Genomic DNA, 18,546 nt, shown 5'->3' with positions numbered 1-18,546 from the left:
TCAGGATGCCTGACTTCCACTGACCTAATCAAATCTTCTTTGCCCACCTCAAGAAGTCATGCAAATGAGACAAGGACAAAGGAAGAGTTCAAAGACGGCTGGTAGGCTTCCCTCAAGAAACACAAGATGGATGGGATCCTGTCATTCCAAAGAAATTGATTTGGTGGAATCTCTTGTCGGAAGGATTGTTTTTAAGAAAACCCATCAGTAGGCGGATGTACAGAAAGGGAACCAGAGAAAGGAATGTCAGAGATCTCAAGACCAAAGAACAATCCAGCACCTGGTAACACTTGCCAAATGAATGATTGGAGATGCAGCTCTCAGGCCAGACTTGTCGGCCATGCAAGGCCCCACAGCCCAGGGCCTGTGACAAGGAATTTCCTGGGTGGGCAATCATACTCATTAGCAAGTGATTGCTGACAATGACGAGTGTGCATTAGATATTTATCTATCCTCAGTCACATTACTGGAGGATTGTTGGCTACTCCGCATTATCTCTGTTGTTGGTTCTGATAATTCTGTGTTGAAAGATGTAGAAAGATGAAGAAGCCTCTTCTGGAGTACTGTGTCCAGTTTTAATTGCCCTGTTTATAGGAAAAATTAAGCTGGACAGGGTTCAGAAAAGATTTAGCAGGACGTTGCTGGGAACAGAGGATTCAAGTTATAAGGAGAGGCTGGAAAGACTGGGAAATTTTTCATTGGAGTATAGAAGGTTGAGAGGTGATCATATAGACATTCATAAAACCATGAGGGACATAGATAAGGTGAATGGCAGGGTTCTTTGCACTAGCCCACGGGGTATCAAGGCTGGGGACATACCTTTAAGGTGAGGGAAGAAAGACTTAAAAAAGACATGAGAGGTTAACTTTTGTGGAATGAACTTCCAGAGGAAGTGGCGGTTGCAGGTACAATGTTTTAAAGGCATTTGGATAGGCACATAAATAAGAAGTTCTTGGAGAGATATGGGCCAAGTGCAGGCAGGTGGGACTAGTTTAGTTTGGCATTATTCTTGGTATGTACTAGTTGGACTGAACACCCTGCTTCTGTGCTGTGTGACTCTATAAATCTATAACCAAAATGTTTCCCTCAAATTTATGTCATCATATGCTTTGAGATCAAATTAACATCTACCCTAACAGCTTGTTCTTAAGTAACATCTTGTTGAGCAACATTGGCATAAATGTGTTACTCTTGATTCGTTTGTTGTTCCTTGGAACTAGTCCTGATACCTGAAGGATATTGAAGTTAAGGCAAGCAGGAAGGCTCAGAATTGAGAAGTCTTGATTGCAAATCACGTATACATTCTCACCTCTCTGAACTTGCTTGCATTGCAGATTTGGTTGTAGTAGATCCTGAACCTTTAGAGTTATTCTACCTGGATAATGTTATTGCATCTCTGCATGCTATAACTTCTGCTTCTTCAGCCACGGTGCTTTATCTAATATGGCAGTGATACTCACGACTAATCAAGCTTAAAATTAGTGAACTGGCAGAAACAAGCTTTGTCACCCTGAATTGGCTAGTTCCACCAAGTCTCCATTGGGTATCTGGTCTAATGTTGGTGCTTCTATCACATTAACATCTTTGCATGTAAAGACATTTGACTTTTCACTGTTCTGAAAATGTTCAACTTCTATACAGGTTTTGGAAGTGACCTACACTTTTACAGTTTTAGCATGGTTTTTGTCATAACTGAGCACTGCTTATTCTAACGAGAGTTTCTGTTCCACTGCGCTGACACTGACTCTTAGCACCTACTCTTTGGCCTATTTTTTGGGCAGGATTGTCACTTGTGACTTTGAAATGATTATACCTTGGTCACTAAGGTCACTAAGTTACGTTGCTTTCCTGTGAAAAGGTGGTTCTTGCCCTCGCGGGATTTATCTATGATTGTTTCTGGTCACTCCCATCAGAACAATCTGTACACCTGAAGAAGGACTGAGGTTTTGAAAGTTTGTGCTTTCAAATAAGCCTGTTGAACTATAATCTGGTATCATGTGATTTCCGACTTTGCCCTCCCCAGTCCAACATTAGTACCTCCACGTCATTCTCTGAATGGAATGTGAATGCAATAAAAAGAAGGCAAACAAAATGGTGATCTGCTCATGTGCACAGAGGCCCATCGACACAGTTACTTGTGAAGGATGGCTGTAAGCCAGAACGAATCTGCTCATAAGTAGCTGACATCACTATGTTCTGTACATGATGATGGCACACCAGTTCCACATGTGCAGATAGCCTTAGCGAGGCCAAATGGAGTTTCCACATTCTGCAGACAAAATAGAGGGTTTCTACCTTCACACAGGGAAAATAAATTATTTCCTTCTTTTCACAGCTTACATACCCTTTTTTTATGACTTCTCCTTCTGTCCGGAACCACAATAAATTCTTCCTCTAAAAATGGTCATTCTAATTATCAGTGATTCGAACCAGGTCGACTTTGCTCACTGTGAGGTCCTTGTTTGGGGTCGTTAACCTGGCCTAATCAGGAAGCCCTGGCTGACCAATATAAATGGGAAATGCCCACATGGCGTTTTTACTGTGTCTCGTACCTGCACACATGGGAGGGGGAGGATTGCTGGGGAAAATAAGCACCACTACTGTATGACAGTGGCGTTGGGGGTTTGGAGGGAACAAAATAATACGGACAGGGGATTCAGAATATTACTTCAGGGGCTAACTCTGAGCTGGAATAGCTCAGTGCCAGTGCACTGTGAGCAAGAAGAAGAAAAAAAGAAAAACGTATAAACAGAGATTTAGATTCTCCTCAGTTTTCAGGATTGGCCCCAATGGGGTTGGCCACAGCCTATGCACATGTAAAGAAAGGGTAAATTGGTGATGGGATACCAGTCTCTGTGCAGTTATTTCATAATTGTAGATGTCAGCAGGTCCAGCAGCATCTGTGGAGACAAACCGAATTTAATGTTTCAGTAAATGTTAGCTCTGTTTTCTCTGCACAGATGCTGCCGTACCTGCTGAGTTTCTCTATCCATTTCTGTTTCTGTTTCAGATTTCCAGCATCTGCCGTACTTTGTTTTAGTTTACTTGTGGATCTCTCGTTCTTATTGTGGTCTCAAAAATATTCCAACCACCTTCACCTTTTAAACTGTGTCTTTTTTTAGCTTTTAAATTGCCCATTTTGTTGCTTTAATTCTGCTTCTTTATATTTCCAGTGCTGTGGCCTCTGTATAAATTATTTCCCTTTCATTTCCCTGTTGAGGCTGTGCCTCAAAGTGTCCACTCTCTGTGGCTGAAATAGTTGATAGCAAGCTGTAAGTAGTCCTCTATTTTTCCAGTCTCCTCAGTCTGTGTTATGCACCATTACTTTAAAATCTTTCCTTACTCCAACAGAACAACTTAAATTTACTCATGCAGCACCAGTATGTCCACTTCCTAGCCAAAACTCTAACAAGGAATGCTCCCACGGTTCCTCACTTCTGGATGTAATTTGGAACTGTCAGGTGGAACCAGTCTTTAAGCTCTTTCTAACCCAGACTGCTCTTTTACACCCCTTACCAGTGAAGGTCTTAACCTGAAGAGCTGCTTTTCCTTCCTTGGTATTTCTAATTATACCTGCTGCCAGCTTTTTATAATCAATCACTTGCTATGACTGACTGGGTTCATAAACTGGTAAAAATCTTTAAAGCCGTAAATTCACTTGGTCTTGTGAAAGTTCTTCTCTAATAAATATTTTCTTCATTGTACTTGAAGTTGATGTTGATCACAATGTGATATTTATGGGTAGAAGGATCTTTCCTTCACCTGACTCACGGGTTTACATAGTTTTCAATGAGTGAGGAACAGACATTAATGAGCCTCAACCAAAAGAACACATCTTTTACAATTGAGTGGCATGGTGGCTCAGTGGTTAACACTGTATGTCTCACAGCACTAGGACCCAGGTTTGATTCCACCCTCAGGCAATAGTGTAGAGTTTGCACATTCTACACATGTCTGTGTGGGTTTCCTCCAGTTGCTGCAGTTTCCTACCACAGTCCAAAGGTGTGCATGTTAGGTGGGCACATTGTGTCCAGGGATGTGCAGGCTAGGCATATTACCCATGAGAAATGCAGGATTACAGGGATAGGGTAAGAGGTGGGTCTGGGTGGGATGCTCTTTGGAGGGTCAGGGTGGGCTTGATGGGTCAAATGGTCTGCTTCTGCACTGTAGGGACTCTGTGTTTCTAATCCAGATTGTGTTTCATGACCTGGTAGCAATACAGTACAAGTTACATTAATAAGAAAAATATTATTACAAAGATTTTGAGAACACCGATGGAGATAAATCTCCATATGATGAGACCCTGCATGTTTTTGCTTGATCCCCACCAAATCTGGTATGAATCTGTCATAGGATTGGGTGGAGATTAAGAAAGACTCCACATTAACCCTTTCAGAACCATTGTACTACACCCACACATCAGCTGACTGACAAAAACACACAACTTGTTTGAGTCAATCAGTCACACCATGATGACTTGTTTAACTCACTTATTGTCAACCCGTTCTTACAGTGCCCTGAATGGGGCAACTTCCCTGAGGAAGAAGTGCCAGCAGACAAATCAAGGAAAGGGAAACACGGAAAGTCATGAGTAAATAAAAACCAAAAGAACTGCGGATGCTGTTAATCAGAAACCAAAACAGAAATTGCTGGAAAAGCTCAGCAGGTCTGGTAGCATCTGTGAAGGAAAAGAAAACAGAGTTAACATTTCAAGTCCAGTGATCCTTCGTCATAAGTCATTAGCAAGTTCCTTGTGACAAAACCCATCCATGAAAGGCAGCTCTGAATTATCACGGTAAGAGTGTTCGTTTCTAAGCAAATTCAGTACAAGCCATAACTCCTGTGCCTCAGTACAAACCCCTCATGCTTGAGGAAAAACACAAACAATACTTTGCATTACAGTGGGGAAGAGTCCCCTCTACAGACTAGTTGTGGGCTAGTGATTTAAGGGCAACAAATGATGAGATGATTGTTTAGGTTTGGGGACTTACATTTGCTAAATAAAAATAATGAAAGCCGCTTATACAGTTGTACCCAAGACTCCCAGTGAGGTCCAATGATGCCTTCATCTTGCAACAATCCAAGCATCCTGACTCCTATAGACCCTTAACTGTCATGGAATCATAGAGCAGTATGGCATCGAAACAGACCCTTTAGCCCAACTCGTCATGCCGACCAGATAACCTCAATTAACCTAGTACCATTTGCCAGCATTTAGCCCCTATCCCTCTAAACCCTTCTAATTATGTACTCATTCAGATGCCTTTAAAATGTTGTAATTGTACCAGCCTGTACCACTTCCTCTGGCAGTTCATTCCATACACGCACCACCCACTGCAGGAAAAGGTTGCCCCTTTGGTGACTTTTATATCCTTCCCCTGGCACCTCAAACTTATGCCCCTTCATTTTGGACTCCCCTACCCTTGGGAAAAGAACTTGGCTACTCACCTAGTCCATGCCCCTCAAACTTTTTTAACCTTTATAAGGTCACCACTCAAACTCCCATGTTCCAGAGAAAATAGCTCCAGTCTCTTCAACTTCTCCATATAGCTCAAACCTTCCAACCCTGGCAACATCTTTGTAAATCTTTTCTATGACCTTTCAAGTTTAACAACATCTGTTTTATATCAGGGAGACCAGAACTGAATGCAGTATTCCAAAAATGGCCGAACCAATATATTGTACTGCCACAACATGACCTCCCAACACCTATACTCAATGCATTGTCCAATAAAGACAAGTGCTTTCCTTACGACCTTTGAGTTTAAGAGGTGACTGCTAAGAGACAAGGAATACTCACTATAATCCAACTAATAAAGTTCAAAGGCAATGTATATCTTATCACCATGAGACTTGTGATCAAACAAGTCATTGGCCTGTTGAAGATACACTTCAGGTCCCCGGATTTGGTTGTAGGCACCCTCCCTTCCCATAATTAATGGCCTCCTGAATATTCCGCACTCTGTACATCATTGCACAAGAATCAGCAGTGAATAGAGCTCTTCAGATGATACCAAGCAGGTAGAAAGTGATGAAGTGATGAAGCTGCGGGCTGTTCATATTGTAGTCCAGTATATGTCATGTGGCCCACTGGTAGTTAATTGTGTCTGCAGGCAACCGAATGATTCCTGTGTCACCAACCCCAATGGGGATTGCAACTTCATTGATTTTTAGACACCATGCTGAAGTTTTGAGCTCCAAGTTCTGTGAAGATTGAGGTCAGGTTCTAACCCCATGCTGCGTAAAACAAGGTTTCTTCTTCTACACCAGGGAACAGTACTGACCAATACTTGGAAATAGAATATGTTCATCTGATGCATGAGTTGTATTCAAATAGGCTACAAGAGTAAGAGATAAAAATTGCATGAGGATCAGAGTGAGTAGCATTGCTGAGTTGATACGTGGAGATTCACCAGTGCACACCGACAGAGGTAAATTTGCATGTAATATATTTTGCAAATTTGATATGTGAGAATGAGGTGTTATGATCATGTTCCTGGCAGGGTGTGGGTAAATGTGCTGCTGCTCTCACCTTTCCTGAACTTGTAGCACATTAAATTGTTTCTTGCACTGCCCTGGGGTCATATCCAGACATAACCTCCTTGTGGCAACAACAATGGATTGCACTGTCTTATTCTTGGAGAAGATGTAGAACTTTCTGCGTACACATTATATTGAGCAGAACATTCATGTGGTATCATTAAAGTGGGCAGTATTTAATCATCCTGAACACACAGACCATTTTGGTTCTGTTGCTTCTAACTGCAAACTCCTGTAAATCCCATCTTTGTATACTAGAATCCTGTAAATGCTGGAATTCAGATTGTGCCATGTGACTGCTTCATTAGTCCTGCAGCAGAACCACTGCTGATGATGAAAGGAAGATATCATGAAGTGGATCATTACAAAGCCATTGTTACACTAAACTTGCTTTTGGGTTTCTCATAAGATTTTGGATCCTTCATTCTCAACAAATCTGCAAATAAGTATTGTGATTGCAGATTACAGAGTTTGTGTTATTGTAAGTGGAATAATAAAACTGCATCAAGTTACTATTCTTGAATATGTCATGGCATATTTTATTGTAGCCCAGTTTTTAACCAAAAAGGTCATGCTCTAAAGCACTTGCTGATTGCTCGGGTTCTTAGCCAAGTTCATGTTCAGCAAGAGGCACGTTAGTTTGAGTAGGAACTTGAGAAAATAACTTGGAGTCATAGAGTCATATAGCATAGAAACAGATTCTTTGGTCCAACCAATCCAACCATAATACCAAACTAAACTCGTCCCCATCTGCCTGCTCCTGGCCCATCTCCCTTCAAACCTTTCCTATTCATGTACCTATCTAAGTGTCTTTTAAACATTGTAACTGTGCCCATATCCACCACTTGCCAGGAAGTTCATTCCATGCATGAACCACCCTCTGTGTAAAAAATTTGCCCCTCATGTCTTTTTCAAGTCTCTGTCATTTGAGTTTAAAAGTATGCCCCCCAGCGTTGAAGCCCCCCACCCAAGGGATGGGATACCCACCATTAAAACTATGTACACACCTCTCTATGTTCACCTCTCTACCTCATATATTGCAGTGAAAAGAAGTCCCAGGCTAGCCAGCTTTTCTTTGTAACCGAAACCTTCCATACCCTGCAACATCCTGGTAAATCTCTTCGGAACCCTTTCCAGCTTAATAATATCCTTCCTGTAGAGGGAGATCACAACTGGGCACCAGTACTCCAGAAGATGCCTTGAAATTTGGTACAGTTTTTTGCCAGGATGTGCAAGTTGCAACTGTCCTTCCTCCCCCACTCCCCCAACTCCGTATGTTTTCTAACTTATTACCACTTGGACTTTTTAATTGCAACTATGACACCAGCTATGTTTTCCCTCTTTTGAACATTATTCATTAAATTGATATTGTTTAAAAAAGACACAACTTAACGTGTGAAATATTTTGAATAATCTCTCTGTTTTCACAGGGAAGGAAACTTTTCATTAAGGTAAAGACACATTGTTGAGACAGAAATTAATGTGCTTAACATAGTTTACAAAGCTCAAATTGTAGATTATGTGCCCAAATGAATTAGCCTACCTCAGGCAGACTACTGACTCTGAAATTTCAGAAATTGGCCTGATCCTATTTAGTTATCAATATTCAGCTTATTCCCAGCAAAGCAACAATTCTAAGCTTGAAAATGTTGTATCAACTTTTTGCAACCCAGGCAGTTAAAGGACTGAAAAAACACAAACAAAGCAGCTTTGATTTTAATCTGTACAGAGAAGCACGCATGAGGAGCAGCTCACTTTAACATAACCCAGAAGGAAAAAAGAAGTTATAAACTGATCGCACTTTTTAATGAATATGCTGCTCAAAATGGAGATCCACTTTGCAGGATATATGATGCGTCAGACCAGTTTGGCACCTTGACCTATGCGTGATTTCAAAGCAATGTGTGCCTTGCATTGTTAATGTATATCCCTGAAGGAGAATTTGTTTGAATAGTTGGGACGTACTTGATGGCCAGATTAAGAAATTGATGAAAGTTGTAACGAGTACAATGCAGAGAGACTGTGTGAAAATTTGAAGGCCATGTCCTTGGAAACATAGAGCAATTACTGGGTATCTCAGACTACTTACTTCAACATACTGAGGTGGCCCTTTGTCTTCAGTTTCTTCCTTACTTTCTCATAGATCATCCTCAGCCAATGTGGGCTTGTGCTGCACCTCCTCATCTCTGCAATTTGAAGTTGTGGAGTACAAGTGTGAGTTAAGGTAGGAAGCTCTTTATGGGTCATATTGTAAGAAGATTTGAATTCATTCAGGCTTGTATCAGCTCTGAGATGGTTCAGTTGGACTCCTGGACGCGATCAGATCTGGACTGTTCTGAAATGTTAGAGTGGTGGAGGGGTATCGTGAAACAAATTCACAAAGGTTTCCTTTCTTCCCACAGCAAACCAGTGGGGGTGGAATTCTTGACATTGGACAAAGGAATGAGAAGTGATTAATAAATCGTGATTTACAGAATGCTAGATTGAACCTCTACCTTCTTAATGCATGCCATTAATAATAGAACAAACATACTGTAATTCCACAGATCTTAGTCTGTACAGATATTCATGCTGATATAGAAATTATCCCTCCTCTATTTAGATTTCTCTGTGAGATTTCAGGACTTCTCTAAGAAAGCAACCGAATTTCTCTCAGTGAACGTATCCAGTCAAAGAGACCCTTTAAAACTTCAACAAACCTGACAGGCAACTCGATTGGATAATAGCGATCAATACTTGTTTCATGGACTTCATCAACTCTTCTCATTCTAGTGACAAGCTGACCCCATGATTTTGCAAGTTGAACTCACAGTGTATCAGTCATGTTCTGCCACATGATCTTCAATGCAACTAGTAATGAAATCTGACAGAATCTATTGTAATGGAATAACCATGACCAGATATTAAAGCTCTAATTTCTTGTCCTTTGTAATCAGTTTCAAGCACTCTGTATAGTGCAAACAAACATAAACAGTGATACCTCGAAACCCAGGTGATACAAGAGTAACACTTACTGTATTAATTAATGGTTCTGAAAGGGTCAATGTTGAAGTCTGCTTTAAGCTCACTTCAATCTGTTGATATCAAATGGGCTTAAGATGGATAAGGCAGGACATCCTAGGACCTCTTGGAGATCCACAAGTCTTCTAATGGTCTAAGTAACAATGTTTATCTTACTAAATTAACTTGTGCCTAAGTGCTATCATGCAACAAACTACATCTTAAGATAAGAGCCTCTTTTTATTATGACTCATTCAGAGGCAGTAAACTACGCCAACCATAAACCACCAGTGGTTGGCATCCCGAACCCACATCAAACAACCTAAGCCAACACTAATAATTCAGATACATCCCCTTGTAGCATGCCACTTCTATGTTGTCTCGATGGTTATGGATAGTATAACTAAATTACATTCATTGGAATAAGTGTTCCTCGTGTGAACAGAATTGGTTACAAAGACACTTTTGCAAATAATGAAGATTCTCTTATTTTGTAATTACAAACCTGAGAGATGAATGAAGGGTCTAGGCCCGAAACGTCAGCTGCTCTCTGATGAAGGGTCTAGGCCCGAAACGTCAGCTTTTGTGCTCCTGAGATGCTGCTTGGCCTGCTATGTTCATCCAGCCTCACATTTTATTATCTTGGAATTCTCCAGCATCTGCAGTTCCCATTATCTCAGATTACAGTAAAATAACTGTTGGCCTATTTCTTGGGAATCGTATTTTACTGGGTGAAACAAAGTGAATGAAAGGGTGTAAACATCATGAACGTTTCCCTTTCAGTGTTTCCAAAATCTGTTTTCATTTACATTTTTCACATTTTTATCTGTTTTTTTAATCCCATTCTCAATGTTTCTGATGTATTTCATATATGCCGCTGACATTTCACTATCATAAAATTTATTGGACTTTAATTATCCAAACATTGTCTCTTCCTTTCCTTACATATTACGGTGCCTCTGCTACTTTACAGCAGGCTACAAGGATCAAAGGGTAGAGGCTTAAAGTAAGTGGCAAATGAAAATACTTGAAGAGAACCCCCTTTTTTTTACCTAGAGAGTGGTCGGAACTGGAATTCATGCCTGAAAGGGTGGTAGAGGCAGAATTTTTTTTATTCATTCACAGGTTTGAGGGCTTCACTGACTAAGCTAATATTTATTGGGCATCCCCAATTGCCCAGAGGGCAGTTATAGGTCAATCATATTGCTGGTAGCCTAGAGTCTCATGTAGACCAGACCAGGTAAGGGTAGTAGCCTCCCTTCCCAGATGGCATTCATGAACCAGATTGGCCTTTCTGACAATCAACAACAGATTTATGGCTATCATTAAACTCCTTAAACCAAGCTTTTTTAAAAACTGAATTCAAATTCTACCATCTAACATGGCAGGATTTGAACCTTGCTTCCCAGAACATTAACGGGATCTCTTGTAAAATTTGGATATATACTTGAAATGCTTTACATTACGGGGCTGTAGCAATATTCTACAGGGATTAGTTCTCGGTCCACTTTTGTTTGTCACTTACGTAAACAATTTGGGTGAGAATACAGGAGGCATGGTTTGTACTTTTGCGAACAACACCAAAATTAGTTGGTATGGTGGACAGTGAAGAAGGTTATCTAAGATTACACAGAGATCTTAATTAATTGGGTCAATGGGCTGAGGAGTGGCAGATGAGGTTAATTTGGATAAATGCAAGGTGTTGCTTTTTGGTAAAACAAACAGGGGCAGGACTTTTAAAATTAATGGGAGAGCCTTGGATAGTGTTGTAGAACAGAGAGACCTCAGGATTCAGGTACACAATTCTTTGAAATTTATGTCACAGGTGGACAGGGTGATTAAGAAGGCATTTAGTACGCCTTCCTTCACTGCTCAGGCTTTGAGTATCGAAGTTGGGGCATTATGTTGAGGTTGTACAGGACATTGGTGATGCCTCTTTAATGTGAGCAGTTCTGGTCACCCTGTTATCAGAAGGACATTATTCAATTGGAGAGGGTTCAGAAAAGATTTACCAGAGTGTTGCTGGGGATGGAGGGTTTGAGTTATAAAAATAGGCTGGATATGCTGGGATGTTTTCTACTGGAGAATAGGAAGCTGAGGGGTGACCTTACAGAGGTTCATAAAATCATGATGGGCATTGATTATGTGAATTGTAGGGATCTTTTCCCTAGGATGGGATAGTTCAAAACTAGGGGACATAATTTTATAGTGAGAAAAGTCAGGATGGTGAGTGGCTTGGAGGGGAACTTGAAGGTGGTGGTGTTTCTGTGTATCTGCTTACCCTTGTCTTCCTAGTTGGTCATGGGTTTGGAAAGGGGCTGCCTGAGGATCTTTGGTGAATATCTGCAGTGCACCTTGTAGATAGTACAATTGCTGCTAATGAGCGTCGGTGATGGAGGGAGTGAATGCTTGTTGATGTAGTGCCAGTCAAGCGGGCTGCTTTGTCCTGGATGCTGTCAAGCTTCTTGAGTGTTTTTGGGGCTACAGTCATCCAGGAGAGTAGGGAATATTCCATCACACTCCTGACTTGTGTCTTGTAGATGGTGGACAGGCTTTGGGGAGTCAGGAGGTGAGTTACATGCTGCAGTATTCTCATGCTCTAATCTGCTCTTGTAGCCACTGTGATTATGTAGTGAGTCAAACTGAGCTTCTGATAAATGATAACTCCCAGGATGTTGACACTGGCGGTTTCAGTGATGATGACACCAATGAATGTCAAGGGGCGGTGGTAGGATTGCCTCTTGTTGCTGGTGGTGATAGCCTGGCATTTGTGGCATGAATATAACTTCTCACTTGTCAGCCCAAGTCTGGATATTGTCCAGATCTTGCTGGACTTGAACAAGGACTATTTCAGTGTCTGAGGAGTTGAAGAGTGATTGTTGTTGAGCTTTGTGTAATCATTAACAATCATCACCACTTCTGACCTCGTAATGTAGGGAAGGTCTTTGATGAAGCAGCTGAAGATGCTGCATATCATTTTGGTCTCTTCAACTTTCCTGGATGCTCCTTCCCAATGCTCGCAGGCTGTTCACAAGTAAACACAGCACAGGCATTGATTTCAACGGTAATTTAAAGGGATACTGACCATTTCACATCCCTTGGTTGATGGAGCTGTAAAAGGACTACAGCTGAGATGCATGAGAAGATTTTTTGGCATAAATTGTGACAATTTTGCCAACTCTCAGATGATATTTATTCCCCAAAGCCTTTCAGGGTTTCACCCAATTAAGACCAAGCGTAATGCAACTCCACATTGTCGGATTCACCAGAAAGAGGAGAATATTGGACCACTGGTAATTTACAAGGAAATTTCTCTTGGTCTGGATGAGAAATGGGAGCTTGGCATAAATTCAGGCAGAACACCAACAGCTGTTGCGGAAGAGAAGCAGATGAGGTCAAGAGGATGAGGCAGTGTGGATTATTTCTCATTTTTAGGACCTCCATTGCAAGGTTGTAGGGATATGGGCAAATGGGGCTAATTTAGTTTTGGATTTTGGTTGGCAAGGACTGGTTGGACCAAAGGGTCTTTTCCCATGCTTCTATACCTCTATAAATACTGCCGGCACCATTTCCAAGATACAGTACATTCTCTCACTTAGTCCCTGAGATATTCCGAACATGGTACCATGAGCTAGATAGCACATTCTAGATCTTAAATGTGCTTTGCAAGAAAATTGCATCCCATCAATGCTAAAGTTATATCTCTGGTTTAGGTCCTTCTAACAAATTATGCTGATATTGGTCGACACTTAGAACTACATGTGTATGTTTCCATCAGACATGATTTGATAGCACAGCATCCATAACATATCTATTTTCACCATTTGGCCAAATAATGTTGAAAGCAACTGCATCTACAGAACTTTCCCAAACACTTTTGTATTTATCCATAATATGTACCTCAGTTTTATTATATCCTTGAAATGTAAATAAAAACAGACTGCTTGCCCAGTCAAAAAAAGTGAGAAAAAAAAATGATGTTGCCCTCTAAAAACGATGGCTGCTATGTCAACTCAATGCAGAGGCAGAAACACATGTGCACACAAGCACTGGCATTTCAAGGACAGGTAAGGTCATTAATAACATGTAAACCAGCTCCAGCAAAACTGTCTGTTTTGGGCCATGAGATATTTCTTATCCACTGCATTCAATTATATTGGAAATGCCATGGCTATCTGGAGAAATGTGTAGCACAAGCACAATGACGCTCGATGTTACAAACTGTACTGTTCACTGCCATGTGGCTGAACCAAAGCAGAAGGACTTTTGTTATATGTTGCCAGTTGACAAGAAAGTAATTGACTGTTAAGTCATTCTCTATTCTGGAATGGCCAATTTACTTTGTTTCAGAAACATAGTAAAGTGCCAAGGGTGTTGTATAATAGCCTGAGGAATGTACAATGGATGATGATTGGAGCCCGCTAGAAATTAGTTTAGGCAGGTACAGAATGAGGCAGCATTGAGAGACTGAAGTCGTATTAGAACAAGAATCTAATGAGATGGAGTTATCAGAAATGTGGTACATTGTGTTTTTTAATGACGTATGATCTTGTCAGATGGACTAAAGTTCTATTTTTTTTCAAAAAATATAAGGTATGTTTGATCATTTTATGAAAAACTATCACTAAGTTCTTATGTTTAACCAGGATGGCACTCGCAAAGTTGTAGGTTGCAAATGAAAATCAATTTAATAAAAAGATAACTGCAATTATGTCAAATACGTTGCAGGACAGCATGTACTTGAGTGCAAACTATAGTCTTCATCTATATTTATGTAAAATTTGGGTAGAAAGCCAACACCTCCCAGTGCAGCACCTCCTAGAAATTACCTAATGGGCAAAATCCATTTAGTAATTACTCAATGAAATGATAGGCATATTAACCAACCTATCAGTGATTAATTTTCTAAACAGCTTTCTTCCTTTGTAGGTGATGCTATATTTTCCACAGGAAGCATGGTTCCATGAATACCCCCTGTAAGTTGCAGAATTATCCTTTGTTTATCGGCGAGCGTGGGTCATGAGCAGTATTAAGCCACTGAACTCTGAGCGTGTTCATAGATTGAATCATAAAATGATTAAGCACAGAAGTAGGTTCTTTGAGAAAATTATTGTCCCAATCTTCTACACATTCCTGCAATTTAATTCCCTTCAAATATCTGTCTACTTCCTTCTTGTAAGACATTACTGATTCTGCTCAGACGACCCTGCACTGCTTTTGAAATGATACAAATTCACTGTGTAAAGAAAAACTCATCACCCTTCTGCTTCTTCTGTTAATCACCTTAAGCTTTGTATCTTCTTGTTCCCAATTTCTTGACTGTAGAAACAATTTATTCTGATTTATTTAAAGCCCTCTATGATTTTTAAAGCCACTATTAACTTCCCCTTAACTCTTTCAGCTCTAAGGAGAATTGGAGGACATTTGTGAACCAGATGGGTGAGCAGACTGTGCCTGTGACTGATGGCACCAGGTCCTCTGATCAACACCCAGCCTCTACCCACCCCAGCTGACCAGGCTGAGGAATGGCTCCCACCAATTTGCATCGTGGCCATTTTTTGAATGAACACGCAGTATGTTTGCACCACAAGCAGCTGACATAAGCTATAGATGCTGGATTGAAATCTTAGTTGTTTGTTTAGCAAGTTGCAGCCTCATAGTCATCTGCTTCAACAGATCCCCATTGACAAGCAGCCTGTCCATGTATCTGTGCTCCAAAGGATGTCAATATGACAGTACTGAGAGCCTTTTATTCTGGCTGAAACGTCAACACGCTATCAGGTTTGACACAGCATGGCAAGGTGAGGCAAGGCATGCAGGGAAAAGCCAAGTGAGAAACTCTAAGAGAGCAAGGAAGAAGTCCTGAGATATACTGATCCAATCGGTGAGGTGGGTACTGACCACTAAGAGCTGCATGTGCAAGTTTGTGCTGCCCAAGCAGTCAGTGGATGTATTAGAGATAAGTTAGCAAATAGTTGGCAGATGCCAGATGCCAAAGCCTGTGGACAGTGTGTTCATGTGGCTGGTAATCTGCAGGATGTGGCCTGAGATGAGATTCATAAACCAACAACATGAATATTGTTTGGAGTAAGCAACAAATTGAATCAGTCAGGGGCCTGCCCTGATTTGCATGTTCCATTTTCTTCACTTTTAGCTAACTTGTTGTCTTTGATCAGAGTGGAAATCAAACATTGTTGAGATGATTTAGACCATCATAAGGCATTTACCGAGCAATAAGCTGCCTCATTTGGAAAATCGCCGCAGCCTAGTAAGAAACTCACCATGCCAATTGTCAAAAGAGTAAAAAATAGAGTGAAATGCTCCTAATGCCAAAAAGGGCTTTGCTGGACTTCATGTCCAATTCTACCACAAATCTCATCATAGACCACAACCACTGCCTGATTTGTCCTATTTTTACCAACTTATCCTTGGCTTCCTGCCTTATATTTATGAGAAAAAAACAACTTATCCAGTCACTATTGTACTGCTGTGTGGGAGCTTCTTGTGCATACATTGGGCACCACGATTCCTATTGTCAATAGTGACTGTACTTCTAGGTTATAAAGCATTTTAGGGTATTCAATAATCTTTCTTTCCTGCATGAACAGAGTGTGGCATACAAGTGCATCAATATTGTGACTGCATGTAGGTAAAACCCACTTTCGAGCATCATCAATTGTCAGTAATTATGTTTCAGATACTCTATTACGTAAGTGTCAATCAGGTTGTAGAAACTTAAAATGCTGATTGACTAGGAAGATATCAGAGATGGAAGCTGTAGTTGTGAGGAAACAGTTCAAACGCTCAACAATTTTCAATGGAGTGAGAAAGCCAACAGAAGATTTAATGGCATTTATTGTTTAGAGTTTTGAAGGAATAAATGGAATAAATCAATTTGTTCTGATGAGGGATGAAAGATCATCACATTAAGCAATCACATTGAGCGGATTCACAGTTAAATTCAGAATGTTTTTTGAGCGTGCCGTTAGCACATTGAGTAATTGAGGCAGCATTTCTTAATTTACCAAAGATTATAAAAGGTCAATGCGTCAATAAGGATGAACCAGCGCAGTGAGCTGATGGCAACCTTACCCTGCCGTAAAAGACATACTTCTTACAGACAACCTACATTCATTTCAGCTTCTGAATGTGATGAGAATATACATTATGTTTTCAATCAGGATAAAACTTAACAAACAAAAAGCCAATTATGTCACATTTTAACTAGTTGGTAAATCAATTACAAATATAGATAAGCCAAGGTGTACATACTCAGGGACGCCAGAAGAAGTTATTTAATCCAAAGCATTATTATTATGGAAATGATACTTGTAGGATCTGACAGTATAGTAATAGAATCTGTATTGACACTTTGAGCAAGTGATCTGACCAATCTCATTTTACCCCATTCCTTCCCAATTGCCTTACCTTTAGTTCAGAGGGAGTTGGGTTGAATTATGACAAATGAGTTTGATTCATTACATATTTGTTAAAGGATAGCAATGGAAACAATTTCTTAAGTTCAGTACCCAAAATTTCTATAATTATATACATTAAGTATAGATATCCTTAGCTGATGAACATTTCTTTTCAAAATAAGATCTCCCACTTACTCTTTATCCATTTTGCAACATAAACTAGCCGGCATTACAGTGTGTAAATTTTTATTAAGTGCATAAATATTACTTGATGTGGGCACTTCCTCTGGCAGTACATTCCAGCTGTGTCAGATCCTTAACTGTGCTGTAATCCAAGATGTGAAACATTGTTTTAGAATGTCCCGCACATGCACAGCATTTTGTAAACTTAAGCTGTTCCGCTATTACTTTAAAATCCATTCCAACTTGGCTACTTCAACTTTTGCAATGTTTCTGCAAAATTAGTAGTCTATAAACTGTCAAATGAGCATCATTTTTCTGCTAAAATTGGCAGTTAATCTCAAAGTTTATCTACATTTTGGTGTTTAAGGGCTCCACTTCTTAATGCAAAGATAATTATTTAAAAATGCTAATACTTTGCCACAGGGAGAATTGAGAAAGGTCTTTGCATCGTTTATGTGAAAAGTCAAAAAAACAGTGGAGGTAAAGAAAATTCAGGACTACAGAGAGAGGGCAAGGCATGCAAAATCATTTTGGACTTAACCAACAAAGGGCTATCGCAGACACAAAGGAATTGACCTTTTCTATTTGGGCTGAAAACAAAAAAACTGAGTTTAGAATGGAATTCCTATAGTGTGGAAGCAGGCCATTCAACCCATCATTTCACATCAGCCACGGAAGACTATACCACTCATCCCAACTGTCTACTTTATCTCTGTAACATTGTATCCTCCAATGGCTAACTCACCTAGCCTGCATATTTTTGAACTGTGGGAGGAAACCAGAGCACCCAGAGGTAACCCCAACAGATACAGGGAAAATGTTCAAACTCCACACAAACAGCTGCCTGAGGACAGGATTAAAACCAGGATCCTCATGCTATAAGGCCACAAAATGACATGCAATGATATTCCAAATGATATGCAATGACTACCTGGTGAACCAATGATTTAATGTTTGAATGGTTATTGCATTCACATTCATGATAAATTAAATTAAATCACAGAGATATGCAGCACAGCAACAGACCCTTCAGTCCAATTCATCCATGCTGACCAAATAATCTACATAAATCTAGTTCCATTTGCCAGCATTTGGCCCATATCCCTGTAAATCCTTCACATACATATACCCATCCAGATGCTTTCTAAATGTTGTAATTGTACCAGCCTCCACTATTTCCTCTGGCAGCTCATTCCATACACATACCATCCTCTGCATGTAAAAGTTACCCTTAAGTCCCTTTTAAATCATTCCCCTCTCACCTTAAACCCATGCCATCTAGTTTTGGAATCCCTCACCCCACATAGAAGTCCTTGTCTATTCATTCTATTCATGCTCCCCATGACTTTGCAAACCTCTATAATGTCACCCCTCTGCCTCCAATGGTTCAGTGAAAATAACCCCA

This window comes from Stegostoma tigrinum, chromosome 29 (genome assembly GCF_030684315.1).
Source record: "Stegostoma tigrinum isolate sSteTig4 chromosome 29, sSteTig4.hap1, whole genome shotgun sequence".
NCBI lineage: Eukaryota > Metazoa > Chordata > Chondrichthyes > Orectolobiformes > Stegostomatidae > Stegostoma > Stegostoma tigrinum.
Note: the sequence above shows the minus strand (reverse complement) of the source record.